This window comes from Glycine soja, chromosome 13 (assembly GCF_004193775.1).
Source record: "Glycine soja cultivar W05 chromosome 13, ASM419377v2, whole genome shotgun sequence".
NCBI lineage: Eukaryota > Viridiplantae > Streptophyta > Magnoliopsida > Fabales > Fabaceae > Glycine > Glycine soja.
In genome coordinates this window covers 18,319,284-18,338,346 of record NC_041014.1, presented here as the reverse complement: position 1 = coordinate 18,338,346, position 19,063 = coordinate 18,319,284, and the positions used below count along the sequence as shown (strand labels likewise).

The window sequence follows — 19,063 nt, the reverse complement described above, 5'->3', positions numbered from 1 at the left end:
TATTATATAGTTAATTAATTTTATTTTAATTTTTTTAGAAGAACTTTTATTCAAATATAATTTATTAATTTTTATTTTTTCTTTTGGTTTTCTAATTTAACTTTATTATTAAAAAAATTTACAATGAGAATAGTTATAAATGTTATTAAAAAAATATACTCAGTATTACAATACCATTAATAGATCCTATCTATTGTTGGACTATGATATAAAATAATAGATTCCAACTATATTTTTAATATATGTAAAAAGTTTAAATATAATTTTCACTTCTATAAGTTTATATATTTTTTAATTTTAGTTCCTATAAAAAATTATTTATTTTTAATTCTTATACATTTATGTTTTTTTATTTTGATTCGTGATTGTATGAATTTATGAAAATTATAAAAGAAAAAAATTAAAATATTAAAAGAACTAAAATTAAAAAACATAAACTAAAGGTAAACAAAAATACTTATAGCAATCAAAATTAACAAGAAAATATTAAATTATAAAAAGAAAAAATATATTTAAATCTAAAAAATAAAATAAAAATATAAAAAGATAATTTAAAATAATAGAAATTATATACTGATGAGGAACCACATGTCAGTCCGAGGACAGTAATTATGCCATACGTGAAGGAGAGATACAGCATTAGGCAGATAGAAGTTAACTCTTGTTATCTTTCAACCAAATTATATCAAAATTAAAACAAAAAGAAAACTGCTCCATCATCAAGTATATTCTCTTCCACGTCGCCGGAAACATAATCAGTGAACTGCTGCAACTCCTATTGAGACACAAACTGCTGCAACTCCTGGTTTTTATTCTCATAATCAAAAAGACGTTCAAGGTGGATTGTAATAATAGGAATAAAGGAATTAAAAAATAAATAGGATTAATTCTATTTTAGTTGTTATTTTTGTTCTGTTAGTTGTTATTTTTATGTTAGTTGTTATTTTTGTTTAGAAAGCAAGTTATTTGAATTCTGATATTATAAATAGGAATGAGTGTATAGAATTTGGGTTATGAATAATACAATCATCAGATTATCGTGTATCCTCTACAATTCTCTTGTAAGGTTAAGAGTGAGTGAATGAAATAATTCAATTATGCAGCACAAAATCAAGGTACAAAAACAAGAGGCAACGAAGTAGAGGAAGAACGATGATCACGACACACTCCTCGGCCGTTATCGGCAACAGAATCACCTGAGAGGAAGGGGTAAGGTGAGAGGAAGGAAATACAAGGAGAAGGAGCAAGATCTCAGTAAAGAAGAAGTAGAGAACAAAGGAAGGGAATCACCTCCGAATAATCCTACAACGTGTAATCCTCCAGCCTTATATTCTCCCTCCTCAACCTTGTGCTACACCTGCCTCCCTTACTTTGTGGATCGTGGACCACGTGTGTCCCTCCCTTCTAATAATTGAATTTCGTGCCAAATCTCCTTCCTTCTTTATGCACGTTACATTACTCTTCTCATAGAAAACAACTTTGTCCTCAAGGTTGAACTGAGGATAAGATTCACATATATCTCGCAAGTCTTCCCAAGTAGCATCCTTAACTTCAGTTGCTTCCCATTGAATCAATAATTGGGACACAGTAGCTTCTAAACATTTGATAACTCGAACATCCAACGCCTTCCATGGGCAAAGCGTTGGTCCCAATTCACTAGAAGTGAGTGGAAAAGGAAGATATGGTGGAGAACTTTTGCCATGAAATGGTTTTAGAAGAGCAATATGAAATACATGATGTATTTTAGCAGACTCGGGCAGTTGTACTTTATATGCAATCGTACCAATTTTTTCAATCACTAGAAATGGACCAAAATAGCGCATGCCTAGCTTCTGATGCTTCCTCAAAGCCACTGATTGTTTCCTGTAGGGCTGTAGCTTAACTAAAATCATATCACCAACCTTAAATTGCAAATCTCTTATTTTCTTATTAGCTTGCATATTTATATATTGTTGAGCCTTTAGTAAATTACTTTTAAGCTTGCTCAAAAGTTGATCACGTAGTTGTAATAAATCCTTGAGTGGATCAGGATCTTTAGGATCAACCTCGTAGTGCATCACCGCTAGTGGAGGTCTACCAAAAACTGCTTGAAATGGTGTCATACCCAAGCTTTGGTGGAAGGAAGTATTCTACCAAAATTGAGCCCAAGGTAGCATAGTAACCCAACTCTTAGGATGTTCAAATACAAAGCACCTTAGATACATCTCAATGGTCTTATTAAGATTCTCAGGCTGGCCTTCAGACTGACGGTGATATGAAGAGCTCATGGCCAATGTTGTGCCTTGAGCTTTGAAAAATTGTTGCCAAAAAGTGCTGATAAAAATTCTATCTCTGTTAGAAACAATGGTTTTTGGAAAACCATGAATTTTGACAATGTTGGTAATGAAAACTTCAGCCACAATCTTGTTGTTAAACTCAGACTTCAAAGGAATAAAGTACCCAAATTTGGACAATCTATCAACTACTGTAAAAATGGTTGTAAATCCTTGTGAAGAAGGCAATTGAACAATAAAGTCCATTGCTATGTCTTCCCATATTTGTTGAGGAATGGGAAGAGGTTGTAACAACCCAGCTGGCAAAACATGATCAACTTTAGCTTGTTGACATATGACACATTCTCTCATAAATTTACTAATATCACTTCTCATACCATTCCAATAAAATTGAGCACCAATTCTAGCTGTTGTTCTATTAATTCCAGAATGTCCACCAATTTTAGAACTATGAAATTCTTCCATGATCTGATTAAGCAGCCCAACATCATGAGGTAACATAATTTTGCCTTTAAAGAACAAGAAGCCATTCTGAATACCATATTTAGAAGATGGATTCTAACCTTGCAAACAGCTTTGATAAATTTTGGATAATTGAGAATCAGTTTGAGTCAAATCCATCACTTGATTAATCCACGAATGTATAAGAGTAGATGCAGCCATCATGAAGCTCCTAGATAAAGCATCAGCAGGTATATTTTCTTTCCCTGGTTTATACTAAATTGTAAAGTCAAACCCCAAGAACTTAGGAAGCCATTGTTGTTGTTTAGGAGTTTGCAACTTCTGTTCTAACAATTCTTCAAGGCTTTTCTGATTTGTTTTAATTATGAACTTATGACCCACAAGATAATGTCTGAATTTTTCCAAAGCCTGGGTAATAGCATAGAATTCTCAAATATAAGCAGACTGCTTCTACATCCTTAAGGACAATTTCTTAGAGAAATAAGCAATTGGATGCTTATTTTGGCTAAGGACAGCACCAACTCCACTTCCTAGGGCATCCGTCTCCAATACAAAAATTTCCTTGAAATTAGGAATAACCAATACAGGAGCAGATGTCATGGAAATTTTGAGTTGTTGAAATGCTTCTGATGCAGCAACACTTCTTTTAAAAAAATCCTTTTTCTACAAATCAGTTAAAAGAGTTGAAATGCTAGCATAAGACTTAACAAACCTCCTATAATAACATGTGAGTCCTAAAAATGCTCTCAACTGTTTGATATTACTAGGCTTAGGCTACTTTTGAATAGCTTCCAATTTAGTTCCCTCCATAGCTACTCCTGAACCAGACAGTGTATGTCCCAAGTAATCAATCTGTTGAACTCCAAAACAATATTTAGAAAACCTTGCAAACAATTGATGTTGTTTCAAGATACTTAAAACCACTTCCAAATGGTATAAATGGTCTTTCGAATTAGCACTATACACCAGAATATCATCAAAGAAAATCAGTACAAATTTTCTTAATATTCCAGCAAAAATGTCATTCATAAGGCTCTGAAAAGTAACAGGAGCATTGGTTAAGTCAAATGGCATAATCAACCACTCATAGTGGCCATGATGAGCCCTAAATGTTGTCTTATGTTTGTCATCCAGATTTAACAAAATTTGGTGATAACTAGACCTTAGATCCAATTTAGAAAAGAAGGAAGCTCCAAAAAACTCATCAATCAACTCATCCACAGTCGGAATAAGGAAGTTGTCCTTGATAGTAATTGCATTAAGAGCCCTATAATCAATACACGCCCTTCATGAACCATCTTTCTTTTTTACCAATATAATGGGAGAAGAAAAAGGACTCTTACTAGGTTGTATGATGCCTTCATCTAACATTCGTGACACCAGTCTCTCAATTTCTTCCTTTTGACTATAGGGGTATCTGTAAGGCTTAACCTTAACAGGTTATGAACCACTCAATAAAGGAATAAAGTGATCATGGAATCTCTATGGAGGGAAGCTGCTAGGAGTATCAAAAACCACACTATAAGTGTGCAATAATAAGGCTAATTCAGGCTCCATCATAACTGGTAAGTCAAGCATAGACTTAAGAACAACATCTGACTCCATCAACTGCAGGCTATAAACTTCAGCAATGGAATTAGTGGCCACCATTCTTCTTATACAATCTCCTTGTAAAGTAGTAAATTTACCCTTCCACAAAAGCTTCAATTGCAAAGCATCATAATCAGCAATGTGAGAGCCAATAGTCTTCAACCAACTAGCTCCTAAAATGAGATCAACACCAAAAATAGGAAGCAAAAATATTGGTAATTGAAAGGTATTTCCTTGAGCATGAACCTTCAATTGCTTAACCAATCCTTCAATAGACATATAATTACCATTACCTTTCAATTACTCTAAATTGAGTAGTTGGTTCCACATGTAATTTCAAAAACTTGGCCACCCTTGGCTGCAAAAAATTATCAAAACTGCCACCATCAATCAACACGGTCACTGGTAAATTTTCAATATAATCTATGAACTTGATAGTACCAACTCCCCTACCACCTTTCAAAGCATTGAAAGACAAATGATGATCTTCAGATTCTACTATTTCATCTTCTTGTGTACCCTGAGGTACAATTTTACGAATAGGATCCTAATTATCATCTTTCATTTGCAACAACAGAAATTATCTATTAGGACATTTATGATTAAAAAAGAATTTCTCATCACAAAAATAACACAATCATTTTTCCCTTCTCAATTGCATTTCAGCAGGAGTAATCCTTTTTACATTCGAGGACCGAATTGGAGGGTCTGGTGGAGTAGGTAAAAGCAGAGGTAAACTGGATTTAATTTGTGTTTTTGGTAAAGCATTAATAGAGACTGGGGTAGAAGAAATTTGGGAATATTTGTGACTATAGGAATTTCGAAATGGCTCCTAAACAAGACCATATTTTTCTTCAAAAAGTTTAGCTAAAGCAACTGCATGCAATAAGGTAGGAGGGCACATAGCAACAACATCTCTTCTAATATCAGGATTTAAACCACTAATGAAACCATTAAGGAGAGCCTCATTACTTAATCCCAAAGATCTATTAGCTAGAGACACAAACTTGAGGTAATAATCTGATACTGAACTTGTTTGTTGAAGCTTAAAGAGCTCAGCCATTGGACAATCAAAAGGTGAAGGAACGAATTGAGACTTTAGAGCACGAGTCAACTCAGACCAAGTAGACACCAGAGATAATTTCTGTGACATCTGGAACCATGCCACTACATCCTTATCAAAATGCATCGCCGCAATATCCACTCTAGACGCATCAGGAGTATTATAATAAGTGAAAAATTTCTCCATCTTGAAGATCCACTCCATCACTGGCGTCGTTCCATCGAAGTGAGGAAATCCATGTGAGATCTCTTTAGCAGGCAACGAAGCATTAATCGGTTGCACCATCAGGGAGCCATTGTTCGGAGAACTTCCATGAGGTTGAGAAGCATTATGCAATAACAGATTCATCGCTTACTGAATTTGATCCATAGAATTCTGGATCTGAAGCATCTAATCATTTTGCTCTTGGTAACGCATATTCATCGTTTGACCGATACGACGAATATCATCCGAATGTGTACGAATTTATGTTTGCAAATCCTTCAAACGCGTGTTCTCAGCCATGGAAGCACAATGAAAGCACCAATGAAACAATTCAATTATGCAGCACAGTTTATTACAATGAACAAAGAACAAAGATCAAGGTACAGAAACAAGAGGCAAAGAAGTAGAGGAAGAACGATGATCACGGCACACTCCACGGCCGTTATCGACAACAAAATCACTTGAGAGGAAGGGGTAAGGTGAAAGAAAGGAAATACAAGGAGAAGGAGCAAGATCTCAGCACAGAACAAAGGAAGTCGTACATATTGCAAGATTCTCTGCTGGCTCATGTAAGGGTGTCCGAATCCATGGCATTAATTTTTTTTTTGTCGGGACTGAAAACAGAGTTGGGAAAATCAGTAAGGGTCCACAAACCGCAGTCTCTGCAAGAAGCCGTACATATTGCAAGATTGCAAGAAGAAATTCTAAAAGAATTGGAAAAAAAGATGCAGCAGAAAAGAGAGGGCAGTCTTGAACCTAAAACAAGATTCAGAAGGTCGTGGTCAGTACCTGTTAATTCACAGAGGAGCCAGTCCATCACGAGTCTGGGACAAAATTATCATACGGATTCAACGTCGTCACTAGCAATGGCAAATTCTAAGGGTAACACATCAACTTCTATTTCTAGGAAGGAAGTTAGTGACATGATTGCTAAAGGATTGTGTGGTTCCGTGGGGATAAGTGGGATAAAAATCATAGGACGAAATGTAAAGTTTGGGGTAAGCTAAATGTTATTTTCTCTACTCAAGAAGAAATAGATGTTGAGATGATGCAGAAAAATAATTGTGAAGACGAACAAGCAATAATAGCTAGCAATATAGATAGGATTCAAGATGCAGATGTCCACATCTCCCTTAATGCTTTACAAGGCATAGCATATGGCAATACCTTGCAACTTAAAGGATTGATCAAAAAGCAGAAAGTGTCGCTTTTGATGGACACAGGGAGTACGCATAATTTTATTAGTGACAAGTGGGTAAAGTTGTTTGGTTTGAAAACTCAGTTTGTCAAGGATTTTCCGGTAACAATTGCTTTAGATAAAAAACTATTGATTACTAGGAAGTGTGAGCAAATAACATGGAAATTCAATGATTGCGCATTCACAATAGACTTCTTAATATTGCCTAGCAACAACTTTGGGATCATTTTAGGCATGCAATGGTTCAGGCACTTGACGAAATATGCTGGAATTGTGCAACTCTTACAATGAGATTTCAACATCAAGGCCAGAAAGTGACATTGCAAGGAGAGAAACCTTGTGCAGAAGTTCACGAATTGACTGGAAAGCTCAAGTTGGTACAAGGTAATTGCATGTTGTTTGTTTTGCATGGTTCAATTTTGCTTAGTGTTACAAATACAGTGGAGCATGAGGCACTAACAACAAAACAAAAACACGAGCTCACGACAATTCTTCAACAATTTCAATAGTTATTTGAGGAACCTACACACCTGCCACCTAAGAGGAAATGTGATCACAAGATCAATATGATCAATGACACACCAGTCTGCTCAAAAGAATATAGATATCCGCATGTCCAAAAAGAATAAATTGAAAAACAAGTGTATAATTTATTAGCAACAGGATTTATAAGGGAAAATACTAGTTCTTATGCTTCTCCGTTGGTGTTGGTAAAAAAGAAGGATGACTCTTGGAGGTGTTGCACAGATATCAGGAAACTTAATGCATTTACCATAAAAAATAAGTTTCCTATGCCACTAATAGAGGAATTGCTAGATGAATTAAATGGGACATGTTATTTTTCTAAACTGGATCTTAGAAGTGGGTATAACCAAGTAAGAATGGCTGACAAGGATATACATAAGACAACATTTAGAACACATAGTGGACATTATGAGTGGGTTGTGTTGCCCTTTGGTTTGTGTAATGCCCTGACCACATTCCAATCACTCATGAATGATATCTTTAGAAGCTATTTAAGGAAGTTTATCTTAGTATTCTTTGATGACATCCTAGTTTATAATAAGACTTGGAATGATCATATGGAATGTTTGACGATAACATTACAAATACTGAAGGAAAATGGCTTGGTGGTCAACTATAAAAAAATGCAGTTTTGGAAAAAAGAAAATAGCATATTTGGGCCATGTGATTTCAATTCAAGGGGTACAACCAGACAAAGACAAAATTTCAGCAATTCAACAGTGGCTAACACCAACAACAGCTAAAGAACTAAGAGGATTTCTTGGACTCTCTGGATATTACAAAAGGTTCATATGGAATTATGAAAAGATTGTAGCCCCACCAACAAAATTTCTTAAAAATGAGAAGGCGTTCAAGTGGACTGAAGCAACTGTAACTGCATTTGAGAGCCTTAAACAGACGCTCATGTCTGCACCAGTGTTGAGGTTGCCAGACTTCAAACAAACCTTCACCATTGAGACCGATGCATCTGGAGGAGGCATTAGGGTTGTTCTGCTACAAAATGGACATCATATTGCTTACATCAGCAAGGCAATGGGACCTAAGTACAAGTTGTTGTCAGCTTATGAGAAGGAGTTTTATGCAGTTTTGTTTGCAGTAAAAAAATGGCAGCACTACTTATGGGTGTAAATCATGAAGATTTTGATGATGTCAAGAAGAATTAAGAATTTTCTTGAGAAAGGGGGAGAATGTAAATCATGCAAGCTTTGATGGTGTTGAGAAGAAATTACATGTTTGTCATCATCAAAAAGGGGGAGAATGTGAATATATGTATACATGATTTTGATGATGTCAAAAGAAGAATCAAACAAGGCTCATTTTGCTTCAAGATTAATACAAGATTGTTTCAACAAACCAAGCCTTGATTCAAGATTTCTTCAAGATCAAGCCTTTCCTCACAATGAAAGGTTTCAAGTCATTCAAGGCACATGTAATCGATTACCAATGGTTTGAAAGTGAGTAATCGATTACACATCATATGTAATCGATTACCAGAGACTCTGAACGTTGGGAATTCAAATTTTAAATGAAGAGTCACAACTATTCAAGAAAAACAATTATGTAATCAATTACACTAATTCTGTAATTGATTACCAGAGAGGATTTTCAAGGAATATCGCCAACAGTCACATCTTATCATTTGGATTTTGAATGGCCATCAAAGGCCTATATATGTGTGTGACTTAGGACGAAATTGAAGAGAGAGTTTTGTTTGGCAAAAATGTCTTATCCTCTCAAAAGAAAATGAGAGAGATTCCAAGAGAACTTTATTGTAAAATACTCTCTCAAGAACTCTTGGGCAAATACTTGCAAATCCATTAAGAGTTCATCCATGGATCTTCATTGTAATATTCTTCTCTTGAAGATAGAATTCTTCTTTCATTCTTCTTATTCAATGAGATTGGTTAAGAGACTGTGAGTCTCTTGTTGTAAAGCATCTGAACACAAGGGATGGGTTGTCCCTGTGTGGTTCAGACTTTGCAATGGATTTTACAAAGATAGTGGAAAACTCAAGTGGGTTGCTTGAGTACTGGATGTAGGCACAAAGGTGTGGCCGAACCAGTATAAAACTGTGTTTGCATTCTCTCTTCCCTTATCTTATTTATTTTGTTGCAACCAATTGTGTCTTGCATGTTTAAAGAACATTGTTAAATTGATTGTTGTTTCTTCTTCTGCATTCTAAGCCTATCCTTCTTAAGATTATTAAGGCCACAAGGTCCAACAATGGGGACAACATTTCATCATAAAAACGGATCAAAAAGCTCTTCATCACTTATTATTGCAACCTCTGACTACTTTGATGCAAATTTGGGGTCTACAAAAACTTATGGGCTTAGATTTCAGCATAGAATATAAAAAAGGGAAGGATAATTTGGTGGCAGATGCATTGTTGAAGGTTAGGCATAATGCAAGTATAGCAGCAATATTACACTTTTCACCTCATTTGATGACTGAAGCTATTGAGTCTTGGAAGGCATATTCAAAATTACAGAAATTGGTGGATAAGATAAGACTTACACAGCAACCCCATAAACTTTTCACTTTTGATGGTATGTTGTTGAAAAGAAAAGGTAAAGTGGTCATAGGGGCTCAACAGGACTTAAGAAATAAAATATTAAGTCATTTTCATGGTTCACCTATTGGAGGACATTTGGGAATTGAACTCGCTTACCGAAGGATTAAGGAGCAATTTTATTGGAAAGGATTACAAAGGGAGGTAAAGAAGTGGATTAGGGAATACACCACTTGTCAAAGATTCAAATCAATAATTCAGCTACCTGCGGGGCTTCTTCAACCTCTATCTATACCGGATAGAGCATGGAAATCAATCTCTATGGATTTCATCATAGGTTTGCCTAAGTCTGATGGGATGAGTGTCATATTAGTAATGTAGATAGATTTACTAAATATGCCAATTTCATAGCTTTAGGACATCCATTGAGTGCAGCAAAAGTAGCAGAATTATTCATGAACATAGTTGTGAGATTGCATAGATGGCCAGAGGAAATCATTTCAGACAGAGATACAATTTTTTTAAGCACTTTCTAGACAGGTTTAATGCAGTTACATGGTGTTAAATTGTCAAGATCCACAGCCTTCCATCCACAAAATGATGGAAAACTGAGAATCTCAACAAATCCCTAGAAGCTTATTTGAGATATGCTACAGGAAATATGCCCAAACAGCGGACAAATCATTTAGCAATGGCAGAACTATGGTATAATACCAAGTTTCATACAGCCACCCAAATGACACTTTTTGAGGCCTTATATGGGTATGTCCCTACAAGTCCTAATTTGATAAACAAGGGAGAACAATAGATTACACTGTGAAAAGAAGAAAGCAGATTGGAAGAATGTTGCAAGAAAATCTCAGTAAAGCTCAAGAGAGAATGAAGATGTATGCATACAAGAAGATGATAGACAAAGAGTTTAATTCTGGAGATCTTGTGTACTTGAAGATTCAACCATACAAGCAACACTCCTTGGCAAATACATTCTTTCACAAGCTATCAACGAGGTATTATGGTCCCTACAAGGTTATTGAAAGGATAGGGAGGGTAACATACAGATTAGACCTTCCGGCAGATACCAGGATTCACAATGTATTTCATGTGTCATTATTAAAAAAAACATCATGGTGACCATGTAGTTTCAAAATAATTACCGAGATTCAATGAAGATGGAGACTTAATGATCAGACCAATGGTCATATTGGATAGAAGAGTGAAAAAGAAGAACAATAAAGTCATTACTGAAGTATTAGTGCAGTGAGAACAAACCAAGCCCGAGGATGCAACATGGAAAGAATTACACAAGGTGCAAAGAAAATATCCCGATTTTGAGTGGAGAGTCGTGTAAAGGACTTGGGGACAAGTCCTAGTTTGACGGGGAGGGAAATTGTAATAATAGGAATAAAGGAATTAAAAAATAAATAGGATTAATTATGTTAGTTGTTATTTTTGTTCTGTTAGTTGTTATTTTGTTTAGAAAACAAGTTGTTTGAAGTCTGATATTATAAATAGGAATGATTGTACAAAATTTGGGTTATGAACATCCCAATTTTTGTAATCTAGATTAAAAAGGATTGTTATTTATAAATAAATAGAGTTTTAGAAAAATGATGAGATTTTATAAATAAATAAATAAGGAGATATAATTATTAATTAAAATAATGATTTGAGAGAAAATAAAAAGGGTATTTCATTTATTTGTTTGATAGAAAATAAAATAGAGTTTGTTTTTATAAAATAAAAAAATAAATAAATATAGAACAAATAATAGGCTGAATACCCTAAGTATAAATAGTTATGTTAAGTCAGGTGCCTCTTTTTGGCCTCATTTCCGTTTTTCCTCTTCTCTCAAAACCCTTTCTTTTTCCCGCAACCCACAAAACCTGTCTCAGAAAAATGACGATCTCGAACTCTTTCACCATTGGATCGTCGTGAAATTTGAGTACCCCGTTTGCAACCCAATTTTGAACATTTTAACCGTTGGGAATTTCAAAATCATATCTGAGCTTATAGGAAAACCCTTCGCATTGTAGCATTTTAATTTCCCGCAGAAACCCAAAACTGTCTCGGTAAAACTATGATCTCGGTTTCGTTAACTGTTGGATTTTCATGAAATTTGGATATGTTGTTCGAAATTCAATTTCACACACTTTCACCGTTGAGATTTTGGAGATATTATTCGTGGAGGGAGAAAAAGGAATCGCATGAAGATAATACAAGTGGAGGTTTCAATCTCTTCTCTGTCTCTCTGACGTTTGGGAATTCTATCGGAGCAGTCAGAGAAATAACTGAAGGAATCTCAGGGAACCGCTAGAGATGTTACTATCGCTGGCTGAAGACACGTGAGTCCGCTCAGAGGTAAGGGATGAGTTTATCGCAATTTAGGTTTAGAATGAACATGAGTAGGGACCCTTAGAAAACTAAATTTGGGTTTATTTTGTGATGTTTATTGAATTATAATTTTTCCTTTATGATTATAAATACAATATTATTGTGTTCTATGTATCAATTGATGTCCTGATGAGAATTGATTGATAAACTTGAGTGCTCTTGATGTCTTTGTGTTTAACCCATGATTTTGATACAATTGTGAGAAACTATTTCAGAGGTTTTACACCTCATGTTGCGATAAAATCTTTTGTATAAATTGTTATGTTTAGGTTATGAAATGATGATTCAAACTGTGCGTATGTGATAAATTGAACATGTGATGGATGATGAAATACATGTGTATTGAGATGAGATGCATGTATTGAGTTGTGAACTATGAACTGTGCAATCACACAATTGTAAGACCCTTTAAGGGTGACGAGTATTGTGATGGGATCCATTGTGGGAACCCAACGAGTTAAAATGATTTTGAAAACAATTGAGTAAATGTGTGTATTGCATAGTTCATAAGTAAAGTGTATATGATTCATGAGGTGTGATAACATGTTAAATTGACATTATACCATGGTGATTGGGATTAAGTGTATGTGATAAATTGAGTATGTATATGATTGAGATATATATGTGCATTGAGGTGTTGTGTGCATTGAGTTGTGGACTATGAATTGTACAATCACACGATCATAGGTCTCTTTAAGGGCGACGAGTTAATGCTAAGTCCCTTTTAGGGCGACGAGTTGATGCTAAGTCTATTTTTGGGCGACGAGTTAATGTTAAGTCCCTTTAAGGGTGACGAGTTAATGATAAGACCCTTAAAGGACGACGAGTTAAAATTATTTTGAGAACAATTGAGGAGTCGTGTGTTTTGTACAGTTCATAGATAGAGTCTGTGTGCTAAAATGTTTTCTGGGTTGGACCTGAATCAGGAGGGAGAGACCCTGACAGACTCTTCGGAGTGTAGGCCTTGGGGGTCACACGGTTTGAGTGCTCCTTTAAGCCTGTGTTGATCCCATATGGTTGGAGCATTCTCGCAAAACACTGTGACCCTGACTGGTCTCCCTATGATATTACCTAGTGAGAGTGACTTGACTTACTATTGTGTGGTTTGTCTTGTTATGTACTCCTAGGCGCCCGACGAGGTTTTTCACTGACATGGTACCACATTGCATATAGGCTTGAGTCTTAGCATAACTGTTGCATACGCTTGCTAATTGTTTATTATGAAATTGAAGTGTTATTATGTCTTGATCGGAGTGTGTGATTCCTGTGTATTGTGATTGATGATTGAAAGGTGTGATTGATGGATGAAAAGTGTGATTGATGAATGACAAAGTGATGAAATAATGTGAGATATGCTAAGTAAATTGTATTTGGCTACTATATGTTGTGTTGTTTCTCTCTAGTAGTTAGAAATGTGATAACTCACTCCCGATTTGCTGTTTGTGTTTGGATCCTGTGATGATCTTGAACTTTGTGTTCGGGGGAGCAGATGAATAGGTGGATGACTATGAAGAACCTCATGCTAGAGGACACAAGAACACCACGCTCTGATAGGATGTGACATTAGGATATAAGTTCTATATTAATTGTATGAAACTTAGATGGCCTTCTTTGAGCCGAGATGACTTTATTATTTATTTGGACAAATTTGAATATGATGTAGAAGAAAGTGAATGTGAACCTTTTACCCATTTGAAAGGCTTGTATTTAAAAATGTTTTAAAAATACTTTTAATTAATATTTGAATTTTTATTCCTTTATTAACATATATGTGAGGGGTAAAGAGTGTCACATATCCTGTATAATTCTCTTGTGAGGTTGAGAGTGAGTGTGTTGGAGGTGTGAGTTCCACCTTTGACATGGATTCTAACAAAAGTTCTAGGTGATTTTATCCTCCAAAACCCTTCAATTTATTCCTTCAGCATCAAATTTTGAAGATAAAAAAATTTGAACCTTCGAACATCATTTACCAAACATCATTTATTCCATCATAAGTGATCCTATTTTTTGGGTACAACCGGGACTTTGTGCGTGAATGACAATGGTAGATGACCCTTTGGATTAATCTTGGATATACTTTGATAGCATCTTAGATCCCTTTGGATTAATCTTGGATATACTTTGATTGCATCTTAGATTCTTAAAATGTGAGTTTATGTTTAAATCAACCTCAAAAACTAACTCAAGTGATAGGGTTATCCCTCACTTCTATACTCTAACTTGCCTTTATTTTTAGTCTACATGCGGCTTGCGTTTTACCCAATGCAGAATTTAAATATAAGCTTTGGATGATGAGTGGTGGTGTTGTCATTAACGGCTTTCCTCTCTTTAATTACTTCCATTATCTGCATGCAACATTCTGCATCTTACCATAAGAATACACGATCTTCCATAAATTCAAGTGGAGGATCGGGAATAAAACAGACGTTTTCTTTTTCAAAGAAACTTGATATATTGATCCATTCGTCCCGGTTAGTCTCCAAGTAGCATTCACATCCAATACTTCCACAGTGTCCAATGTTGCATGATTGGATTTGAGAAACAACCAAGTAGAAAATGAAACCTAACAAGTTAGGGGGAGATCCTTAGTATTGACCAAAGGTTGTGTAAAGTGGCAATGGAACCAGTCTCCAACTTTGCCTATTCTAGTTGGTAAATAGTAGCAAATCTTACCAGTTCTTGTTAATTGAAAATCACCGTCGACATTTTCCGATGATGCACTTCTTCATTTTCTAGTGATACTGCTGACAATGGTTTTGTTCTAAGTTTGATCCTATTAATGGCATCTTTCAAAATTGCATCATATGAATGTTAATTCAATTTTATACAGTTAGCTATGGAGCAGAAAAGTACAGTTAGGCCTTTTGGGTAATTCAATCGTTGAACTTACTTAACATTGTCCGAAGAGAATGGCAGTTCCAGACGTCAAAGGACTGAATGAATGGTGGAAGTGCAGATATATGTTGAAGCATTTTGCATTCACCAACTGTAATAAATTCGAGTCTTGGAAAAGAAAATGCTTTGACATTTCTGATATGCAAAATTGACGGGGGCACTTCATTTAAACCTGAATCTTCCAAAAACAATTCTCGGAGAGATTGTGGCCAAGTGTTGCTGCTAAGGCTCATAAGCGGCTTACATCCACGCAAATCTAAATAGGAAAGCTTTGGGAGGGAGAAAATTGATGGATCAACAAAAGACAAGCTTTCACATTCACCCATATGTATAAATTTAAGATTTGGTGCGTGAGATAACTTCGGATACTCCATAAGGTGTTTCGAGCCCCTAAGAATATTTTCTTTTTAAAATTTGGCAAATTCTGCATTGCAACAAACAAATAATGGACCAAACAAGTTAGTACGTTTTAATATCCTGGAAATTTCTTTTTATTAATTCATAATTCATTTTATATTGAAATAAACTTTAATTTCTAGCAAATGTAAAACCGAAAGTCATATACTCACGCCGGTCCTTATTATAAAGTCCAATTAATTAATTTATCGAGAAAATTAATTAACATAGGTGAAAACATTAAATTTATCTTAAACTAATATTTTTTTATCGAGAAAATTAATCAACATAGGTGAAAACATTAAATCTATCTTAAACTAATATTATTTATGTTTATCTCACTATCACGTTATTTTAAAACTAACTTTAATTACGATTAATTATATAAAAAAATAATTAATACAGGAAAAATATTAGATTGAATCTTATAAAAAAAAAAAAGGATCAAAGCATATTTTTAGTTTGGAACTACTAATAAGGATCCTGGCGAGTAATTGATATGTGAATCATGTGTACCTGTACTCCATGCCAAAGTTTTTTCACATTGCTGTAGGGCATGGAAAACTCAACAAGCTTCTCAGAGCAAAAAGTTGACGGTAGAGATTCCAATGGATATCCATCCCACTCAAAATATCTTAAGCTTTTATGTAAGCATTCGAGACCCTTTGGAAGGTACACTGAATTAATTATCTCAAAGTCTTGATAGGACTTGAAAGCAAGTAATCTAAGGTTTGACATCTTTCTGAATGCGTTAGAGCTTAAATTCATATATGTAATTTGAGTCATATCTAAACATATTCCTTCAACTGCACCATTTCCCTGACAAATAAAAAACAGAATTAATCTTACTTCTTTTGTAATAATTTGCATTATATTATACAAAGACATGTGTTTGGGAATTGCAAGTCAAGGTATATATCATTAACTTACTCTATTATTTGTCAATACATCATAGACTTCCTCAGGATTCCACAATCTACTGCGTTGCCCAGGATTTTCGATTGATTCTTGACGAACAACTTCTCTACCCATCTGCTGTATTAGATCGTGCATATCTACGTGATCACCATCTGAAGTAATAGAGATAAGAGCTTTGTCTAAAAGACTTCTTGTCCCTATATCTGCAGAAAAATTGCCCTTTAGAAAAACAAGCTATGTCTAGAAAAATGTTTTTCTCATCATCATCTAATCCTTCATAACTCAATCTCAACACTGCCTGAATTTCTGGATTGGGAATTTTCTTTAATTTACTTAGTGCACCATGCCATTCATTTTCACTTCTGGAACAAAGAAATGATCCCAAAACTTTCAAAGCTAAAGGGATCCCTTTGGCATACCGCATACTCCACTGCTCTTTTTGATAACTCCTCATAACCTTTTTTAGGGTAGGTTTTGCCAAAGGCATTTATGCTGAAAAGTTCAAGGGAGTTTTGGAAGTTCATTTTCTTAACTTGATGAATTTTGTCAACAACTTCACCCATAAGTACATGCTTATCTCTGGTTGTCACAATGACTCTGCTACCCTAGGCAGTCACGGCCCACTCCCACCAATTTGTCAAGAACTTCTGAGGTATTCACATCATCTGTTACGACAAGAACTTTCTTATTCATGAGTCTTCTCTTAACAATATAGGGTATCACCTTAGGAGTGTCTATATGAAGATCTTTCTTTAGTAACTTAGAAAGAAGTTTGTTGTATACGTAATTTAGGCCATGCCTTTTTGTTTCCTCTGCCATATTTTCTGAGAAACAAGTGTCTTCATAATGAGAAGAAACCTTATGAAAAATAGCAGCAGCTAGAGTTGTTTTACCAATACCCCCTATGCCCCAAATTCCAATGACTCGAACTTCCTCTGACTCAATTTTCAGTAAAGATTCAATGTTCGAACAGTTTTCATCTGATATGAAATGACCTCTGAAGTCATTTGGGTAGTTTTTGTGATTTAGTTTTTGCAAAACAACTCTGGCAATTTCTTCAATCATGTCAGATTCAGTCCTATAGAAGGATAAAAGAAAAAGAAAAAAAAAGAAAATTACGATTAATAACTTAGTTAATAAAATGGAACTTTAATGAAACTAAATCAATATTGAGAAGAAAAAATTTGGATTGAAGGACAATTACCTGTTTATACGCAACTAGATTATATGTATATGATATGAGTGACACTCAATTATTTGTAGTATGTTGAAATAATCCTTAAACACTAGAATTTATAAAAATAAAAGCAGAAGCAGTATAAGATATAGAATACCATATGCACCTGTATGCGTTAGAATGGAAGCCAGATAAATTGGTTGCTTCATAGAGAGCGTTCTTCCACTTTTGCATCTTCTCTTCACTCACCTTCCTATCCTTCTCGTGTTTTGCGAATGCCGCATGATAACTGCCACTCTGTTTGCGTACCTGAGATGGGTCTATTTTGTAGAAAGCAGGAATAACATGAATGTCTTCTCCTTGTTTCTTGCATTCCATTAGTTTGATGAGTTCATTCAAGCACCAACTGGAAGATGCATAGCTCTCTGAGAAGATAACCAAAAAGAGAATGAAGTCTTTGATGGCTTTCACAAGTTCTGCCCAAACCTCATCATTTCTGGATAGGGTAGTCTATGTAGGTTTCAATGCTGTTTCTGCAGAGAGCAGCATGAAGATGGCTAGTGAAGTCAGGGCGAGTATCCTCTCCTCTAAAGCTGATGAAAACATCATATTTTTTGGTAACAGCAAGAGTGGAGGAAGAAGCAGAACCAACAATAGCAGAACAAGTAGAAGCCATGGATGTGCTATTGCTAGGGGTTTGCAGATGAAAATGCTCTTCTCTGCTGTAAATGTAAATGCAAGGCATTCTGTTCATATCTTTGTTTTCATATGCATGTAAATAAATGTCACTTTAATGTGAATTTAATAGTGATTAGTTGTGTAATTGACTTTAGAAAAAAGATATAGTTTTTGTAGAGGCATGACCGACCGAATGATGCCCATACTGTGATGCTTTTCAAATTCTAACCAGGAATGTCGTTTTTTTTTTCATGCTCCTATCTTTTCCCATGTAATGATATTTATACATTACACTTTTACAGTAAATTATACATAAGGGAGGGAAATAAGAGAAAAAAGAGAGGTGTAAGGGCTTACTTCTCAAGAAAACATTTACCCCAGCTGATCAATGAATTTCGTTTAGAAAAAGAAATTGTTTTATAGATAATTTGCTTCAAATTGTTTGATAGAAACTAACCAGCTACTTATCTTCCAGATACATAAATTAAGGTTTATGTTTTGTCACGCGACTTCGTCATTTTGTCCAGAAAAATATCACGTAAATAAGGAGAATTGAGAATGCTGATTAATCAACGAAGATTGGATAAACAAAATTCTCCCCCTCAAAAGCTCACAATCAACGGAGAGCTTTCATATTCAGCTTTCCCCAGTTATTGATTGGTAAGTCCTTGAATATATCAGCATCTCTTAATTCCTCTTGTTATGTTTTTTTTTTTTTTTCATCCGTTTTAGATTGAAAAGAATCACAAAAATGCAGAAACTCAAATAGCAGTGATAACCA

At 35.0% G+C, this 19,063-nt stretch overlaps 2 pseudogenes; both read right to left on the bottom strand.

Moving 5' to 3' along the window:
- Positions 1-14,473: 14,473 nt before the first annotated feature.
- On the bottom strand, positions 14,474-15,534 carry LOC114381656 (annotated as a pseudogene).
- Positions 15,535-15,980: 446 nt separating this feature from the next.
- LOC114381655 lies at positions 15,981-18,893 on the bottom strand (annotated as a pseudogene).
- Between the last annotated feature and the right edge of the window lie 170 nt (positions 18,894-19,063).